The 16,301-nt window shown below is 45.3% G+C and overlaps 1 long non-coding RNA gene across 14 annotated transcripts in view; it reads left to right on the forward strand.

Annotated features, from left to right (window-relative positions):
* Positions 1 to 15,682: 15,682 nt before the first annotated feature.
* Positions 15,683 to 16,301, forward strand: part of LOC119867052 — a 62,575-nt gene continuing 61,956 nt past the window's right edge. For 8 of the 14 annotated variants that reach the window (XR_005382279.1, XR_005382283.1, XR_005382275.1 and 5 more), the window contains exon 1: positions 16,145 to 16,253. This is a non-coding gene — a long non-coding RNA (uncharacterized LOC119867052). Of the gene's footprint in view, positions 16,254 to 16,301 lie in introns of all 14 variants that reach the window. The other 6 variants (XR_005382274.1, XR_005382277.1, XR_005382287.1 and 3 more) reach the window with 6 other exon arrangements.

The following is a 16,301-nucleotide window of genomic DNA, read 5'->3' on the forward strand; positions in this document are numbered from 1 at the left end:
TCGTAGATGATGCTAGGTAGTTTCAGCTTTATTTCATGGGCACGCCAGCCAGAAAGCTCTTCACTGTACCTCCAAACCTCAATTTTCTCTGGACAGGGAAGGAGGAGGAACTGCTAACAAAAAAGTAACTGGGTCTTGATAGCTTATGATTTCTACTGCCCACGCTCCAGTGGACGGGGGAGGGAGCAGGGCAGGGCTGAGGGTCGGGGGAGAGTCCAAGGGAGAAAGAAAGAGAAGGCTCTGGGCATATGAGGATGGGATAATTTCCTCCTGAGAAATTCAATGCTAGTTGTCAGATCTGATTTCTCCAAATGAAATCTCTGCACGAACAATGGCAAAGAAAAAAAAGACTGTCATCTCACAAGACTACCTTGAGTTACGATTTCAATAAATCCTGGATACCATGCTTTTATTAAATCCCCCAATACTTGCAACTTCTGTTGATAGAATAGTGTTATTTCACTATCATGGGGTGGGAGTGGGAACCTCACTTCTAAAATCAGAATCATTTACATCTTAAGGCATACCAGGGAGTTATTGAAGGTCTCCAGACTTGGAAAGAGCTGAGACTGTCTCCCTCAGTTATTTCAAACTCTCCGAAGGAATCGTGTTGTTTTAAATTCCTATTTCTGGAGTTACTAGTGCTGTTGAGCGTCTTACATTTATTAGTCACTTACATTTCTCCCAGAGCCTTTGGCCACATCTATTTCGCTAACTCTCTCCTAGAACAAATTTTAGATTTATTGGGGGTTATTAAGGAAAAGACGTGTGGTGGAGGATGGTGTGGGGAGGAGCAGAAGGAAGGGAGGGTGGGAGGAAGGTTCTCGAACCCAATCCCCAGCCCTGGCAACCCATCCCTTTCCTTTCTCCTGGGCTAGATTCCCTCTACTTCGTTCCCACTGTTTTCCCCAAGGCCAAGTGCAGTCTCTTTGGGGAGGTCTCTCTTCTCCTAAGATCATTTATTCTCTCAAGCCTTTTCTTCTCAATCATTTCACTTGGAGAGAGAGGAACTTTAGTCTGGGATGCTGAACCCCTCTCCAGTGCAACTCCTCTGAGGACAAGCCATAGATGTTCATGGTGACCCTGTCTTATTTTAAAAAGTAAAATACTCATATTCTAATTGGTATGAAGCAAAATAAATACCCAAATCCTGGCTTCGTGATTTTTCCCTCCCGTGTGCAAATCGCTAAGGCCAAGAGCTGCCTGATTCACCATTGGCATGAACATCCAGGCTCCTCCCCTGGGCTGGGAGGGATCAGATGCTGCTGCCACCAGGGCCTCCAGAGCACTGCCCACGTCTTCCTCCTTTCTTCCTTAAAGGTTGGTGAAATGCTGAGCTCTGTGCTGAACTTTATCTTGTCATAGTTTGTAGCACTTAATCTCTGCTGCCACGTGGGGAAATTACCTTGGTCTTGTGGACACTGCCCTGGAAACCATTCCAGTGGTCTCTGGGCAGAGAATGCGCAGATCAAATTAAGATGCTTGCCTCTTGTGGTTTGCTGGTTTGTTAAATCAGTCCAAAACACACAGCAAGAAGCAGGGGGAGAAGCACGGGGTAGTCACCGCAGTTGGGATGTTGTGCAGGTGCAGTGGAAAGGCCATCCCCCTGAATCCCGGTTGCATGACCTGTCCTGTCTCTCTGCGGCCTGTGTCAACCTTCTGCCACAATGGCTTGGTGTCAAGGTTGAGCAGGGGTTCAGCAGGGGGAGTCCGTGTACACTTGTTCTATTGGAGGGATGCAGGGGCTGTTATGCCTGGCCACTGCTATAATTTGCCAACAGCTATGGGTTTTATCTGCATTTCTTGGATGGTACATAAGGGATTCAGACTGGGACATATTGAGTGTCACAGATGGGTGGCCGATATAAGGATGACAAAACCATCTGCTTAGAAGTGGCATGACCCATACCCATTGACTTGGTCTTTCCAAAACCAAGTAGCACTCTAGCCGTTCTCTTTCTCCTCCTCCTCCTCCCCCTTCTTGTAAATCACATACATCTCTTACAAGTTACTAACTTCTTATCTACACTTAACATTCCTTATGAATTCTGCTTATGTCTCAAAGACTACGTGCTTGCTCATTCTCTGTATTTCACCTTATTAATTTCATCCAATCCATTTGTTTTCCTGTCCTCGATAGCAGAGTATAATATCCTCAAATGATAGTACCAATTCATGTTATGTCTGCTCATGACCTGTACCTTGGCTGATGAATTCCCAAGATTACAAAAAGAAAAAAGTGAATCAGATCTGTCTTATACTTAAAACACCTAGGTATCATCTACAAGGAAGTTTTGGGAGAGGGATACAAAACTCCCGTTCTCACCAGTCCCCATCCACATCACTGGTGGACTGCAGGGACTTATTTGGATTAGAGTATGGAGGTGGCATCTGATCAAGAAAAGACAACTGGGCTGGGAATTGAGTCTGTCCAGATTGGTGAGGCCCAGTGAAGAGAAGTGGATGGGAGGTGTGATGTGGTTCCTTTGAAGGGAGAGAGAAATCTCATCTTCTGTGTGGTGGAGAATTCAGCTCTGCCCGATGAGAGGTCTGGTCTTTGTCCTGAGCTCCTGGGAGGAGATGTCTAAGCCCTTGGGACATCTTGCCTGGCAGGAGAGTGTTTGTTTGCCTGGAGGTTTGCAGCTACAGTAATGTGATTTAGGGTGGGGGCTTCAGGTTACTTGGGATCAGATCCCTTCCAGAGGGATACTGAGGTTAACCAGGTAGGAGGTCAACCTGATAGAGGGACCTGAAGGAGCCCTGATAGAGACTCTGGACTCCAAGGTTTGGAGGGTTTTCCTGGTTGGCAGTGCTCTTTGCAGATTGTCACACATGTCTGCTGCGAGGGTGAGGCTGTCCTGACTCCACCAGGAGAGGGCAATTGTAAGCTCCGAATTTGGAGCATTCCCGAACTCCACCCTGTGCTCCTCTTCTCATGGCTGATTTTAAACTGTACCCTTACCCTGCAATAAACTGTAACCATAAGTATAAAGCTTTCAGTGAGATCTATGAGTCTTTCTAGTGAATTATTGAACCTCACGGTGGGGACTATGCCCTGACCCTGAACTTTGCATTGCCATTGAAACCCAAAATACTGCATAACTCAAAGTGTTTATTTGCCGGGCCAAGGGATAGACAGGATGGTTGTGGGTCACTGTGGCTGGTGTTTCCAGGATCCCATAAAATATGGTTTGAAAACATGTTCACATAAAATGGAAGATTTATAGATGCTGAGGGAGCCTCTTATTTTTCTGATTTAGAATTTCTTGACATAGTGTGATATGTATGTATGATTGTGTGTGTGCACACATACACGAGTGCACAAGAGGAGAATTCTCTGCTCTGTTGCTGCAGAAACACAGTGATCATAAAGCTGCACACATGGGGTAGTAGCATTGCACCTACGTATATCATATTTGAACTGCAGGAAATCAAAGACATGGAGAAAATCTTGAAAAGATTTCATGGGGGATGGGGAACCCCTTGCCTATAGAGGAAAAGGGATAATGATCACATTGGATTTCTTTTCAGAAACCGTGCAAGCAAGAAAGAAGATAGTGGAGTGACGTATTTATAGTGTTGAAAGAAAAAACCCCAACAACCGAGAATTCTGTACTCTGCAAAATTATTCTTTGAAAGCCAAGGGGAGACAAAGACTTTCTCAGACAAACAAAAACCAAGAGAACTTGTTATCGCTAGACCTGTCTTGCAAGAATTGTTCAAAGACTTTCTTTGGAGGGAAGGAAAATGATAGAGGTGAGGAACCCAGATTTACTTGATAAAGGAAGAGCATTAGAAAAGGAATAAATGAGGGGCACCTGGGTGACTCAGTGGTTGAACATCTGCCTTTGGCTCAGGTCGTGATCCCAGGGTACTGAGATCGAGTCCCATATCAGGGACTCCCCTGAAGGGAGCCTGCTTCTCCCTCTACCTGTGTCTCTGCCTCTCTGTGTCTCTCATGAATAAGTGAATAAAATTTTTAAAAAAGAAAAAGAATAAATGAAGGTCGAATAAAATATTTTATTTTTCTTATTCTTGATTGAGCTAACAGAGAACAGTCTGTTCCAAATAATCATAACAACAATGCATTATGTGATTATAGCTTACTGGATAAGTGATCCGACCATAGCAGTGTAAAGAGATGGGAAGGGAGACGAGGTGAATACCCTGTTAAGAGATGTTTGTACTGCCCGTCAGAAGGTAGAATGTTGTTGGAAGACCCCTTCCTGGATCACTGGTGAACAAATGTTGCAAACTCAAAGACAACTACTAAAAAAAAAATCATTAAAGGCGTGTAACTGATATGCTGAGAGAGGAGACAAAATGGAATCATATAAAATGTCAACTAAAACCAGAGAAGGCAAAAAAAAGAAACAAAAGGCAACGAACGGAAAGCAGTAACAGGATAGACATGAGTCCAAATGTATCACTGATCGCTTTAAACGTCAACAGTACAGGAATTCAAAGACAGAGACTGTTGGAGGGAATCAAAACACAACACCCAGCGATATGCTGCCTGCAACAGACCTACTTTAAACACATAATCAGATGAAAAGTGAAGGGAGGGAGAAAGATATGTCATGTCAACGTGGAATGAAAGCGAGAGTAACTATACTGGTACCAAGGCAGGGAACCTCTGCACCTTGAACCCTGGCACCCCTAGGGAGCCCCAGACTGGCTTTGGCTGACAGTTCTCTTGTTTCCCTCTTGGGTAGAGGGACAGGGGACAAGTGGCTCATGACAGAGTCTCAGGGGATAGACAAGGAGGCTCTGAGCCTGGGTCTGCTGGACAATTCCTATTGACTTCTTATGAGTTGTTAGGATTGGATTCTTGGTCTCTTAGGGGATACCTTTCAGTCCTGGGTCCCTGCCTACCCACAGTGACCACACACAAGGAGAAAGGGAACCTCACAGAAGGAAGATCCCAGAAACTTTGTGGATAGCGCCAGAGTTCCTAAAGCAGAAGGACAATTTAAACCAGATACTGAGACTCATCCAGGGGAAGGATCTCTACCATTCTGCTCTGACTTCTCTTGTGCTCATAAAGGGACATGGTCTGGCCCTGCTTTGACCCCATAGGTTTGCAGGAAGGCCACAGGGACCTAGAATGGTGAGCTCCAGGCTGGGATCGGCCCCTCCAGCCTCCCCCAGTGCTTTCTACTTCAGAGCAGTTAGGGGGGAGCTATTCTCTAGAATGTGGCTGGCCTCCCCTCTCCCAGCCCAGCTGATCTTCTCTGTTTGCCAGACACCTGTTACCTTAGAGATGGAACTCTCCATAGGGTTCTGAGTGGTCAGCTGTGGCCCACGGGCTGGCACTCGGAGGCAGAGCTGTGGAGCCCTACGCAGCCATGGAGGGCCCACCTTTGGCCCCTGGATTCTCTTTCCAGTTCATCCTGGAGCTCATGTCGCATGTACTTCTGGTGATTTCTGGAAGCTGGGGAAGTAGCCCAAGTGTCCCTGTGTTTCCCTGGGGCGATGCTGCTATGTACTGAGGTGCTGGTTTTCCTAGAGAAGAGACGACTCACTCTAAGAAGTGTGAAGGTGCTGGGCAAAAGGTGTTCTTCCCATGGTAAAGCCCGTGGAGGAGGCAGTGAGAACCCTGGACAGATGACACCAGCCAATGATGCCCTCAGGCCGCCCGGGGTGGAGGCCAGTCCTCCCACATTGTAAACCTGCTCGTCAGCAATGAATGCAAACCTGAGCAGGCTCTCACTTCGGGACACTGTCAACTTTCTGAAAAAGGCACAGATGGGCCAACCTCCTAAACTTCCCCAAGTCACTGGTGAAAAAACCCATCTTAAGGGTATCAGAGAAGGATGGAGAACAACTTTGGAAAGAAAGTAATGGATCATTTGAGTAAAAACACTCATTTTCCAGAAAAGTCCAGAACTGCTTAACCAAGAAATTTCAACATGGAAGTAGAGAGGTCAGGAAAAGGAGGGGGAAGAAAGGCTGGAGCCGTGGAAGGCAGGCGTGGAGCCGCCCCGAAAGATCCAGCCAGCCAGTCCCAGCCCAGGGCAGGCCCCGGGCTGCAGGCCGCCCCTCGCCTGACCTCCCTGCAGATCATCGGGGTGCCGGGACCTAGGGAGTCCAGCAAAAGTGGGGAGCAGGACACAGCGATCACCCCGCCCATCGGGCACAAGGATGTCACTGATGATGCTGGGATCAGTGTGTCCCTTCAGAGCTCTGACCAGGAACATCAAGAACTAGCCAGACAAGCGTGGGAAGAAAAGCGAAGGGAATGAAGAGCTTAGACGACAAATAAAAGTCTCCAAACCGAAGAAGCATCTTTGCAGCGTGAAAATTCACAGCTTGAAAGGGAGATTCAGCGGCTAAAGCTGCAGCTTCAAATTCTGCCTGAATTACACCAAGAACACATCCTGCAACTTCAGAGAAAACTGGCGGAGGAGGAAATGCGGCACCTGCACCCGAGAGGAACCTGGCCAGCCTGTGGCGAGGCACGAGCTGCACGCATGTGTCAGATCCGCAGCCTCTGCGGGAGGCCGGCCAAAGACGCAGGCAAGGAGTTGGGGAGGAGCACCTGCCACTGTCGCCAGAGGGCCTCTTCATGAGAAAAGCGGTCCAGAAGGCTGGGTGGCAGCTGTACTGACCCAGAGGGAGCTCAAGGAGCTAAGAAGTGATCGCAACGGGCACCTGCTCGCTGGCCGACGTTGAATCCAAGCAGCACTGAGTCTGCCCCCTGGACAGGTGCACGCGGTGAGGCCTCTGGGCCCCCGAGCTTACATCCTCGCCAGGGCCAGGGCAGGGCAGGGAAAGGAAGGGGGTGTGGAAGAGGAGGAGGAGGAGGAGGGAGATGATGGGGGATGAAAGCTCTCAAGGCCAGCTTTGGCCTGTAGCTGGCTGGCTCCTACTACCCAAAGGTGGACAGCAAGAGGAACGAGGGGAAGAACAAGGTGTAATTATAATTTCTTTTTAAAAATTTTGGCCTCCTCAGCAATTAATATTGCTTTCAGATCATTTAGGAATTTTTTTTTTTTTTTTTTTTTTTTTGGAGGGATGGGGAACGGATGTCTGAGCTTTTCAGGCCTTCCCTAAAGTTTTTTAGAAGAAAATTTTCATTGATATCCAACATACACACATGAAAATTTCAATCACACACATAACATCATAAATATACACTTCAGTCAATCGTCACAAATGACCACACTGGTGTAGCCACAGCCATGTCAAGGAATGGAAATCTATCAGGATCTGAGGCTTCCTCCCAATTGCCGTGTCCTTTCTTCTACCCTGAATTCTAACCTGGCAAGTTGCTGTTTAAATATGATAGATCTGCCTTATTTCGAGGCTGGCTTCTGTCCCTTACCTTGTGTTCCTGGTTGTAGCTGTGACACGTTCATTCATTGTTACTTGGTATCCTGTTGTATGAGTGTGTCACACTTTCCGTAATAATGCAGCTATTTTATCTTGTTGTCTTGTTTATCTTTGGATAAACATACGGACAGGCACACCTGTAGGAGGTGCTGCCAAGGTTTTCCCAAGTGGAGTTATAGCTTCCACCACCGAGATACTGCTCCACATCTTTGCCCCCAAATGGTAGCGTCAGTCTCTTTCACTTTAGTTTTTCTGATGGGTGCATGTGGGTTTTCTTATGGCTTTAGTTTGCATTTCTCTGCAGACTAATGAGACTGAGCGCCTTCTAATTTATTTTCACTGATTTTATTTTTTGACACAATTAAAAATCTTCTGGCTGTGGACTCAGCAAGGCCTGACCCATGGCAGATCCATGAAGTACAGAAATTTAAGATCTAAATTCGTTTCCCAAAGTGTTCCCGGCATCTGTATTATTTGCCATATCGAATTATCACAAACTTTTATCTATCCATTTCTCTCTCTCTCTCTCTCTATCCTCTAAACTGCTCATTAGAAGAGCCTCTTTTCCGAGGCGACTATTCAAACTTCTTAACCATTATTTTCCTTTGAGCTGTCTTTTTGTTGTTGTTTAATTAGAGAATTTCTTTATAGAGTCTGGATATACATCTTTTGTCAGGTGAGTAGAATGCAGATGTCTTATCCCTTTCTATGGCTTCCTGTTTCACTCTTTTTTTTATTCATTCATTTGAGAGAGAGAGAGAAAGAAAGAGAGACAGAGAGAGACAGAGAGAGAGAACGAGTAGGAGGAGGGGCAGAGGGAGAGGGAGAAGCAGACACCCCACTGAGCAGGGAGCCTGATGCAGGGCTTGATCCCAGGACCCTAAGATCATGGCCTGAACCCAGGACAGATCCTTAACCAACTGAGCCCCCCAGGCAGGCCCCCACCACCAACACTCCATTCTTCTAACAGTGTCTTTTGATGAATACAAGTTCTTGATTTGGGTGAAATCTAGTAAATCAGTATTTTCCACCATGGTCATTATTTTATGTGTCTTTAAGAAATCTTGGCTCACGCCTGTGTCATTAAGACATTCCTCTGTTGTATTTCTAGAATCCCTATGGTTTTGTTGTTCTCATTTAGAGCCACAGCTGGTCTAGAATTGATTTCTATGTAGGATGTGAGGTGGCTGGCAAGAGAGATATTTTTCCTTATAGTCAACTGGCTTAGAACCGCTTACCAAAAAGCTGCTACTTCCCCTGTTCTACAGCACGAATCTCTCATTGTGTAACAAAAACAAAGGTGTTCCTGTACATGTGGCTCTGCACCTGGATGTCCTATTCTCTTCCCTTGGTCTGTTCATCTCATCTCTTTGCCAGGAACACACCACCTTAATGACGGTAGCTATATAATAAATCTTGATTTCCAGGTACCGTAAGTGCTTCCGCTCTCTTGTTTTTCAGGATTGTCCTGGCTATTCTTGAACTTTTGAACTTCCATACACATTTTAGAATCAGCTTACCAGTTTTCACAAATATCTGCCTGGATCTTGATTGGGGCTACATCGAATATACATTGCAATTATATCAATCAATTTGGGAAAGAAGTGGTATTTTTTATTTACATCATTGAACCTTCCAATCCGTAAACAAAACATACACCTTCATTTATTTAAATCTTCTTTAATTTTTCCTCATATTTAAAATTTTTTATGTAGAAGTCTTGCATGTCCTTTGTTATATTTATTCTGTGTATTTAATAGATTTGACCCTGTTGTAAATGAAATAGCTTAAATTTTTTATTTTCTAATTATGTATTATTGGTATATAGAAATATTATTAATTTTTGCTTTTTTAATATTGATCTTGCATTCAATAAAATCTAGATTCATTTCCAAAAATACTTATCATTTAGCTTCTGATTAGTTTTCTGTGGCCGCCACAGCAAATGACCAAATTAGGAATCTTAAAGCAACACAGATAGTCTGCAGTGGGCCATGCTCCCTCTGCAGGCTCTGGAGGAAAGTCCTGCCTGGCCTTTTTCAGCCTCTGGTGGTTTCCAGTGCTCTTTGGCTCCTGGCAACATAAATTCCAACCTCTGCCTCCATTTCCAAGTGGCTTTTCTTTCTGCAAATTAAATATCCTTCTCCTTTCTATTATCTTATAATTGGATTTAAGGCCCACCCTAGATCCAGAATGATCTCATCTCAAGATCCTCAGCTTGTTTACATCTGCAAAGACCCTACTTCTAAATAAGGTCTCACCCCTTAGTACCAAGAATTAGGACTTGGACCTATCTTTCTGGGAGATACAATTCAGAACATTGCAGCTTCCAAGCAAATACAAATATTCAATATCTTCTTTGCCCCAAGTGAAGTTCTGCACCTTGCTCTTCTTCACTTTGCAATGTATCTTGAAAATTGTTCAAAAAAAAAAAAAAAGGAAAGAAAAGAAAAGAAAATTGTTCCATATGAGCCTCTTCAAGGGTCTTCTCACTATCTCTAAGCCTGCAGAACTCTCTGTTGGGGAAGATGCCACTATTTACAGGACACATCCTCTATTGCTGGACATTTGGAAAGACTAGAGCTTTGTTTTTTTGTTTGTTTGTTTTTTTTTTTTTAAGATTTTATTTGTTTATTCATGAGAGTCACAGAGAGAGGCAGAGACATAGGCAGAGGGAGAAGCAGACTCCCTGGGGGGAGCCTGGTGCGGGACTCAATCCCAGGACCCCAGGATCACAACCTGAGCCAAAGGCAGATGCTCAACCACTGAGCCACCCAGGTGCCGGACCAGAGCTTTAGAGCCCATTCAGTCTCGTCCTAGCAAGTGACCCTCTCTTGGGTAGGTGATTGCAGTCTGTGGCCTCAGACTCCTCCTCCGTAAGACACGCAGTTGGAGAGATGGTCACAGCCTGCTTTCCAGCTGTCAGGGTCTATGACCCCCTAGTTCCCTCCTCCTGTGTGCTCTCAAGTAGGGGTTCTGAGGGAAACTTAGAGAGAAGACATTCCTTGCTTCCTGCCCGGGCACAAAATGATGGTGGTTTGCACATGTAGGAAGGAAATATGGGAGAAGGAGGAGAAGTGTCCTGACTCAGGCAGAGGAAGCTTTCCTAATCAAGTCCAGATGGCTGAGTGCTCATGGCCCATCCGCCGTGTCAAACCCAAGGGCTTGGGCTGTTGGGTGCAGTAAGGTTGCCAGTGCTAGATGGCCTTTGCTGGCGGCACTGCCTCTTCTTAGAAGCACCAGCAGGACCAAAAGGTCCAGGCCATTTTTCAATGTCTCGCCTTTGTTTCATGATCCTCTTGGTGACCTCCATGACCTATCCAGGTTTGGGTTTCCAAAACAGAAAACAGGTGCTTGATGTCTTCAGTCCAATGAATGTTTTTCTAAAACTCCTTCCAAGCCACTTGTCTCAGACAGCACCTGGCTGCCGTTAGCAGTGTGGCACTGGTGGCTCTGAGGTGCTCAGAAGCCCTGCTGCAGAGATTGTGTGTCATAATATTATTCTTTAGCATGGATTAATTATAGTAATTTTTCTCAGCTCGCAGCAGCTAGCAAATTCCCCGTGACATGCAAGGATCCAGGTTGCTGGGACTGTGCATCTTGTGTTTATTGACTTCTCACCTACCTTGGATGACCTGGCCTCTGGTGAGAGGCTGCTGTTTTTATTCCTTTAGGTCATCTTGGTCTGGGTTTCTGCAGAGGCCTGTCACCACACTGTAAGCTAGTCTGCCCTCCCCCATGGCAGAGTGAGTAAATTCCAGAGCTTTAACAGGGGGGTCTATGGGCCTGGGATGTGGCAACGCATGTCCCAAATTTTCTCCAACTTAGCCTTCTCACCAAGCAATGATTCCTGTGTATTGGTGAGAGCAAAGTTTTCGGATGCCAGAACCAACAGCTAAGGGTTGGTGGGGCCGGGCGGGGCGGGGGGGAGTTCTTCATGGCAGAGGGGAGGTAGAAGGATGTAGAGTTAGGTAGTTCAATACTCTGGCTCCGGCTGTACCAGGCATGTTCTTGATCTTGGGCTCTACCTTCACAGACACTGAGCCTCAGTTTACCCATTTATGTCTTCAACCAGGTGCTGGGGTGACAGAGAGGAATCAGGCACAAACCCAGGCTCTTAAGGAGCTTACAATCTAAGATGAGAGACAAGCAGGAAAACAAGGGTTTAAAGGTATCTTAGGGGTTTTGATGGAAGTAAGTAGGGATGACCATGAGGACACAGTGGAGGAAAAACTCACATGTCCCCGTGGAGGAGACACGTGGAGGAGAGAGAGAGATGCACAAGACAGACTACACCTGATGTTGAAAGGTGAGTGGGCATTTGCTCAGTGGGAACAGAGGAGGGAAACACCTGCCAAACTTAGGAAACCAAAAATGGCTTAGCATGGCTAGAGTGTGGGGAGCAAGAGGTGCTATGGGGAGGAAGGAGGGCTGAGTCAGGGAGGACCTTGTGTGCTCTTCCAGGGAGTTCGTGCTGTCCTCCCAGATCCCTGGTTCTCAACCAGGGGCAATCTTGCAATATCTGAATATATTTTTGATTGTCACCACCAGGGAGGCAGGGAGGCTACTGGCATTTAATAGGTAGAGGCCAGAGATGCTGTTGAGCATCCTAAATGTACAGGACAGCTCCCCCTGCAACAGAATTATCCAGCCTCAAATACCAATAGTTGAGAAATCTACTCCCATGGTAACTGGAGCTGTTGGAGGGTTTTAAAAGCTGGAGATTGGCCCCCACAGCTTTTTTTCTCAAGAAGATCACTTTAGGAGCACAATGGCAGGTCTAAGTCAGGGAATACTGGAGGAAGGAAGATTGTTTCAGGCAAGAGATGTGATGTCCTAAAGCTAGGAGTTGACAAACTGTGGCCCGTGGTCCACATGTGGCTTGCTATCTGGTTTTATAAGGCCAGAAAGGTAAGCATGGATTTTACATTTTCTAATGGTTGAGAAAGATATATATCATGACATTATACAAAATTCAAATTTCAGAGTCTATGAATAGCTCATGGAAACAGAGCCACATTTATTTATTTCCACATTATGTAGCCTTTGACCTACACTGATGGAGTTGACTGATTGTGACACAGACCACATGGCCCACAAAGCCTACCATGTTTACAATTTGGCCTTTTATAGAAAAAGCTTTTCAACTCCTGACTTTAACCAAGCCAGTAAGGTGGAGGTGGTGGAAAGATATGGGCCCAGACAGAAAAAAGTAGAGTTGATGGGCTTGGCCACAAGTTGAATATGAGATGAGGAAAAGAGATCATTTTCAGGTTGAGAATTTTGGTGAAAGAGAAAAAGGATCCAGGAGAAGACAATTACATAATTGTGAGACATCATGGTTGGACAGACAGGGCTGGAGCTTAAGAAAGAGAGAGGGGCTGGTGATGAAGATTCACAAGTCATCAGCTTGTGGAGCATCGATGAAGCCAGCAGGTGAATTAGCCTAGAACAATGGCCTTGGCCCTGTATGGGTCATATGACTCTTGGGGGATCTACTGAAAGCTTTGGTCCTCTGTCCAGAAAAAGAATACACTCAAAAAGATCTTCATATGGACCTCGGTTCTAGAACCATGGACATCATGAGGTCCTGGACTCAAGATCAAGAATCTCTGGCCTGCCCTCGAGAGCAAAAAGAGAGTCAAGCCTTGTGAGGGCACATAAACATTTAAGATGTGGGCAGAGAAAAAGGAGTCTGCTAAGGAGGCTGGTCAGAACGACTAGAAGAAAACTTAGATGCTTAGGGACAAAGCCAAGGGGGAAAATGTCCGAGGAAGGATAGATGGAAGGATCAAAGTGTTCTGTGCTCATAGAGAAGTTTAGGTTCATGGTTGAAGAGCATCTCATGGAGGCTTGGTGGTTGTGGTCATGGGTGAGCTTTGCCTGGACATCCGAAAGGAAGATGGGGTGAGGGGAGGGCTGGAGCATGAGTGGGAGGTGAGGAAGAGTGGACAGTGAATGCAGGCCTTTCTGCAAGGGCTTGGGTGAGAAAAGAGGACAATTATGGCAGTGGACAGTTGGTGTGTGGTGCTGCTCCTGTCTTAATCCCAGATGGACTTGAGTTTTATATTTTGGCAATGAACCAGCAGACAGAGCGGTTGAAAATGCTCAAGACAGCAGAGAAATCTTAGAAGCAAGATTCTGGTCCTTTGGGAGGTGGTGTGGGTTGTAGGTGGGAGTGGTAGGGGGTTGGGAGAGTGTGCTGCTGACTCCCCAGGTTCCCATGCTCCCCTGCACCCACTAGGCAATACCTCAGCCGCCCACCATGGCCAGAGTGACTTCGGCTGAAGGTCTACACTGTCCTGCCATCCTTCCCACACACCTGGGATAAATGCTGATCTGGCTGGAAAAAAAATTTGAAATTTATATCCAAGGCACCTAGGCTGGTAATTCTCACCAAAGACATCTGGAGCCTGAACAACATTTGAGCCCAAATGCATTGGTTGCCATTAGCTGCTTTTAAGGGAACGATAAGTAGCTGTTGATATTTTAATGATGGTTATTTTATTGAGTGGCCTATACAAATGCAGTCATTTTAAGATGTTTGCACTGATTGAATACACACTATTTCAAATGAGAGGTGTAAATCAGTAGTAAATATATAATGAATCATCCTTTTTGAAAAAAAAAAAGATGATTTATTTATTTATTTTGAGAGAGCGAGAGCAAGCAGGGGGAGGGGCAGAGGCAGAGGGAGAGAGGGAGGGAGAGAATCTCCAGCAGACTCCTAGCTGAGTGCACAGAGCCTGATGCAGGGCTCGATCTCACAACCCTGAGATCATGACTTGGACTGAAATCAGGAGTCAGAGGCTTAACTGGCAGAGCCCTTCAGGTGCCTGGAACCATCCTTTCACAGGTATTGCTGAGTTTAAGAACTCCTATCTAGGGAAATATAAATTATATTAGTAATTGATTGGTATACCCTTTCAGAGAATTTGTGACAGTTTTCCTATAAGTGCTGAGTGTGGGACACTATTCCTTTGGTGGCTCCCCATCGGATCGTAGTCTTCCCTGCTTTGAATCTGGGCTGGCCTAGGCCTGCTTTAACAAATGTGTGGAAGTGACACTGGGCTAGTTAGGGGTTAGCTCTTTAAAAAAACAAAACAAAAAACAAAAAACAAAAACCCATCAGCTTCTGCTTTGTACTCTAGGGAAGCCAGCTGCCGTGTAAGAAGTCCAGCTGCCCTAAGATGAGATGCTGGGAGGAAGTGCAAACTGTGTGAAGAAGCCACATGGAGGAGAATCAGGGACCCTCTGTCTCTCCCCAGTAACGAGAGCTGAGACCTCAGACATATGACCCAAGTTGAATCATTTCATTAGCTGGTCAAGCTACCAAGCTGACATCATGTGGAGCAGAGACAAGCTCTCCCCACCAAACTCGATCCAAAATTGCAACACCTTGAGCAAATAATACAATGGTGGCTGTTTTAAGCCACTAAATTCGGGGTATATTGTTTTGCAGCAATAGGCAAGAGAGACACGATGCCTTCAAAATATACAGAAAGGGAGAAGTCACATGCATGGAGCGTTTGCAAAGGATCAGCCAACAGAGCCTGATCAGCCGGTCAGCCTGGGTTGAGGAGGAGAGAGATAAAGGTAGATCCTTCCCTTCAACCCAGATGAAAAATAATTCCAAGTAATATTTGTACAACACACTGCAAGAAGTTATAAGACGTGTCGGTATGATTGTATATTCATCAGTTTCTGGTCTACTTTGGCAGGGTCCAGGGTGGGAAGGGAACAGAGAGGCAAATACAACGAATGTTCCCTGCATAACAACCCCGAAGTTCAGATAAGCAAAGAAAATGAAAATTATCCACTATCCCATCACACAGAGATAACATTTTCAAAATATTTGCTAATTTTGATAGGTAAAAGGATATTTTATCGTTGGCTCATGTAATATTTATTTGATTTCCAGCTGTTTTTGCTACTTTCATGTTTGTATTTCTTCTGTGAAACATAAATTTGCATTCCTTGCCCCCCCCCGTTTATATTCTCCAGGGATTTTTTTGAGGCATGCTAATAATCATAAAAAAGTGGGCTCACACTGTGTGATTGTTAGCTATTGTGTCTCACTCTACACTAGATCATGAGCATCTTTGCATGTCTATCAACGGCATATGGGTTAGGGCCTCATAATAGTGCATCAAATGGATGGTCCATAATTTGACAAATGTCTTATTGCTGGACATTCGAGGCTGGTTCCAGTTTTTCAATTCCTTTTATTTTATTTTATTTTATTTTATTTTATTTTATTTTATTTTATTTTTTTCAGTTTTTCAATTCCATAGTGAATGTTTCAGCGAACGTCTGCGTAGCTACATCTTTGTGCACATACGTACTTATTTCCTTACTACAAATGCCAAAAAGTGGACTCGCTAAGTAAACAAGTTGCCTATAGTGAAGCCTTTTTGAGATATAATTTCAAATTACCATGACAACGGGGACCAAAACTGTCCACCTTCCCCAGGGGTATCAGGGGAGAAATCCCCCTGCATCTATGTGCTCCCAAACTAGACGTGATCTCACTCTTTTTTGGTTTTCAGGAAGGCACTGCTTTTTGAAAATTGTTACTAACATTTGCCTCAAGTACACATATGTTCTGATGCCAAATAGCCAAATGCCAAGTTGCGGGGGGTGGGGGCAGTGGATAGGGCCAGCTAGCAAATATTTTAGGCTTTACAGTCTAAGAGGTAAAATAGAAGATATTATTTAAGTACTTAGATAAATATTTAAAATGTAAGAACTATTCTTAGCTCATGGCTGCACCAAAACAGGTGGTGAGCTGGATTTGGCCTACGGGTCACAGTGGCCTGTGGGTCACAGTTGCTGACTGCTGCTCTGACTGTGGCTCACCCAGCCTGAGGCACTTCATCCCATCATTTCTCAGCAGTCAGGGTCACAAGTCTCATCAGGTAACTCTCAGGATGGAACTTGGCACTAAAGCTCCTGGTGGAAGGATT

The sequence above is a fragment of the Canis lupus genome, chromosome 31 (assembly GCF_011100685.1).
Source record: "Canis lupus familiaris isolate Mischka breed German Shepherd chromosome 31, alternate assembly UU_Cfam_GSD_1.0, whole genome shotgun sequence".
NCBI lineage: Eukaryota > Metazoa > Chordata > Mammalia > Carnivora > Canidae > Canis > Canis lupus.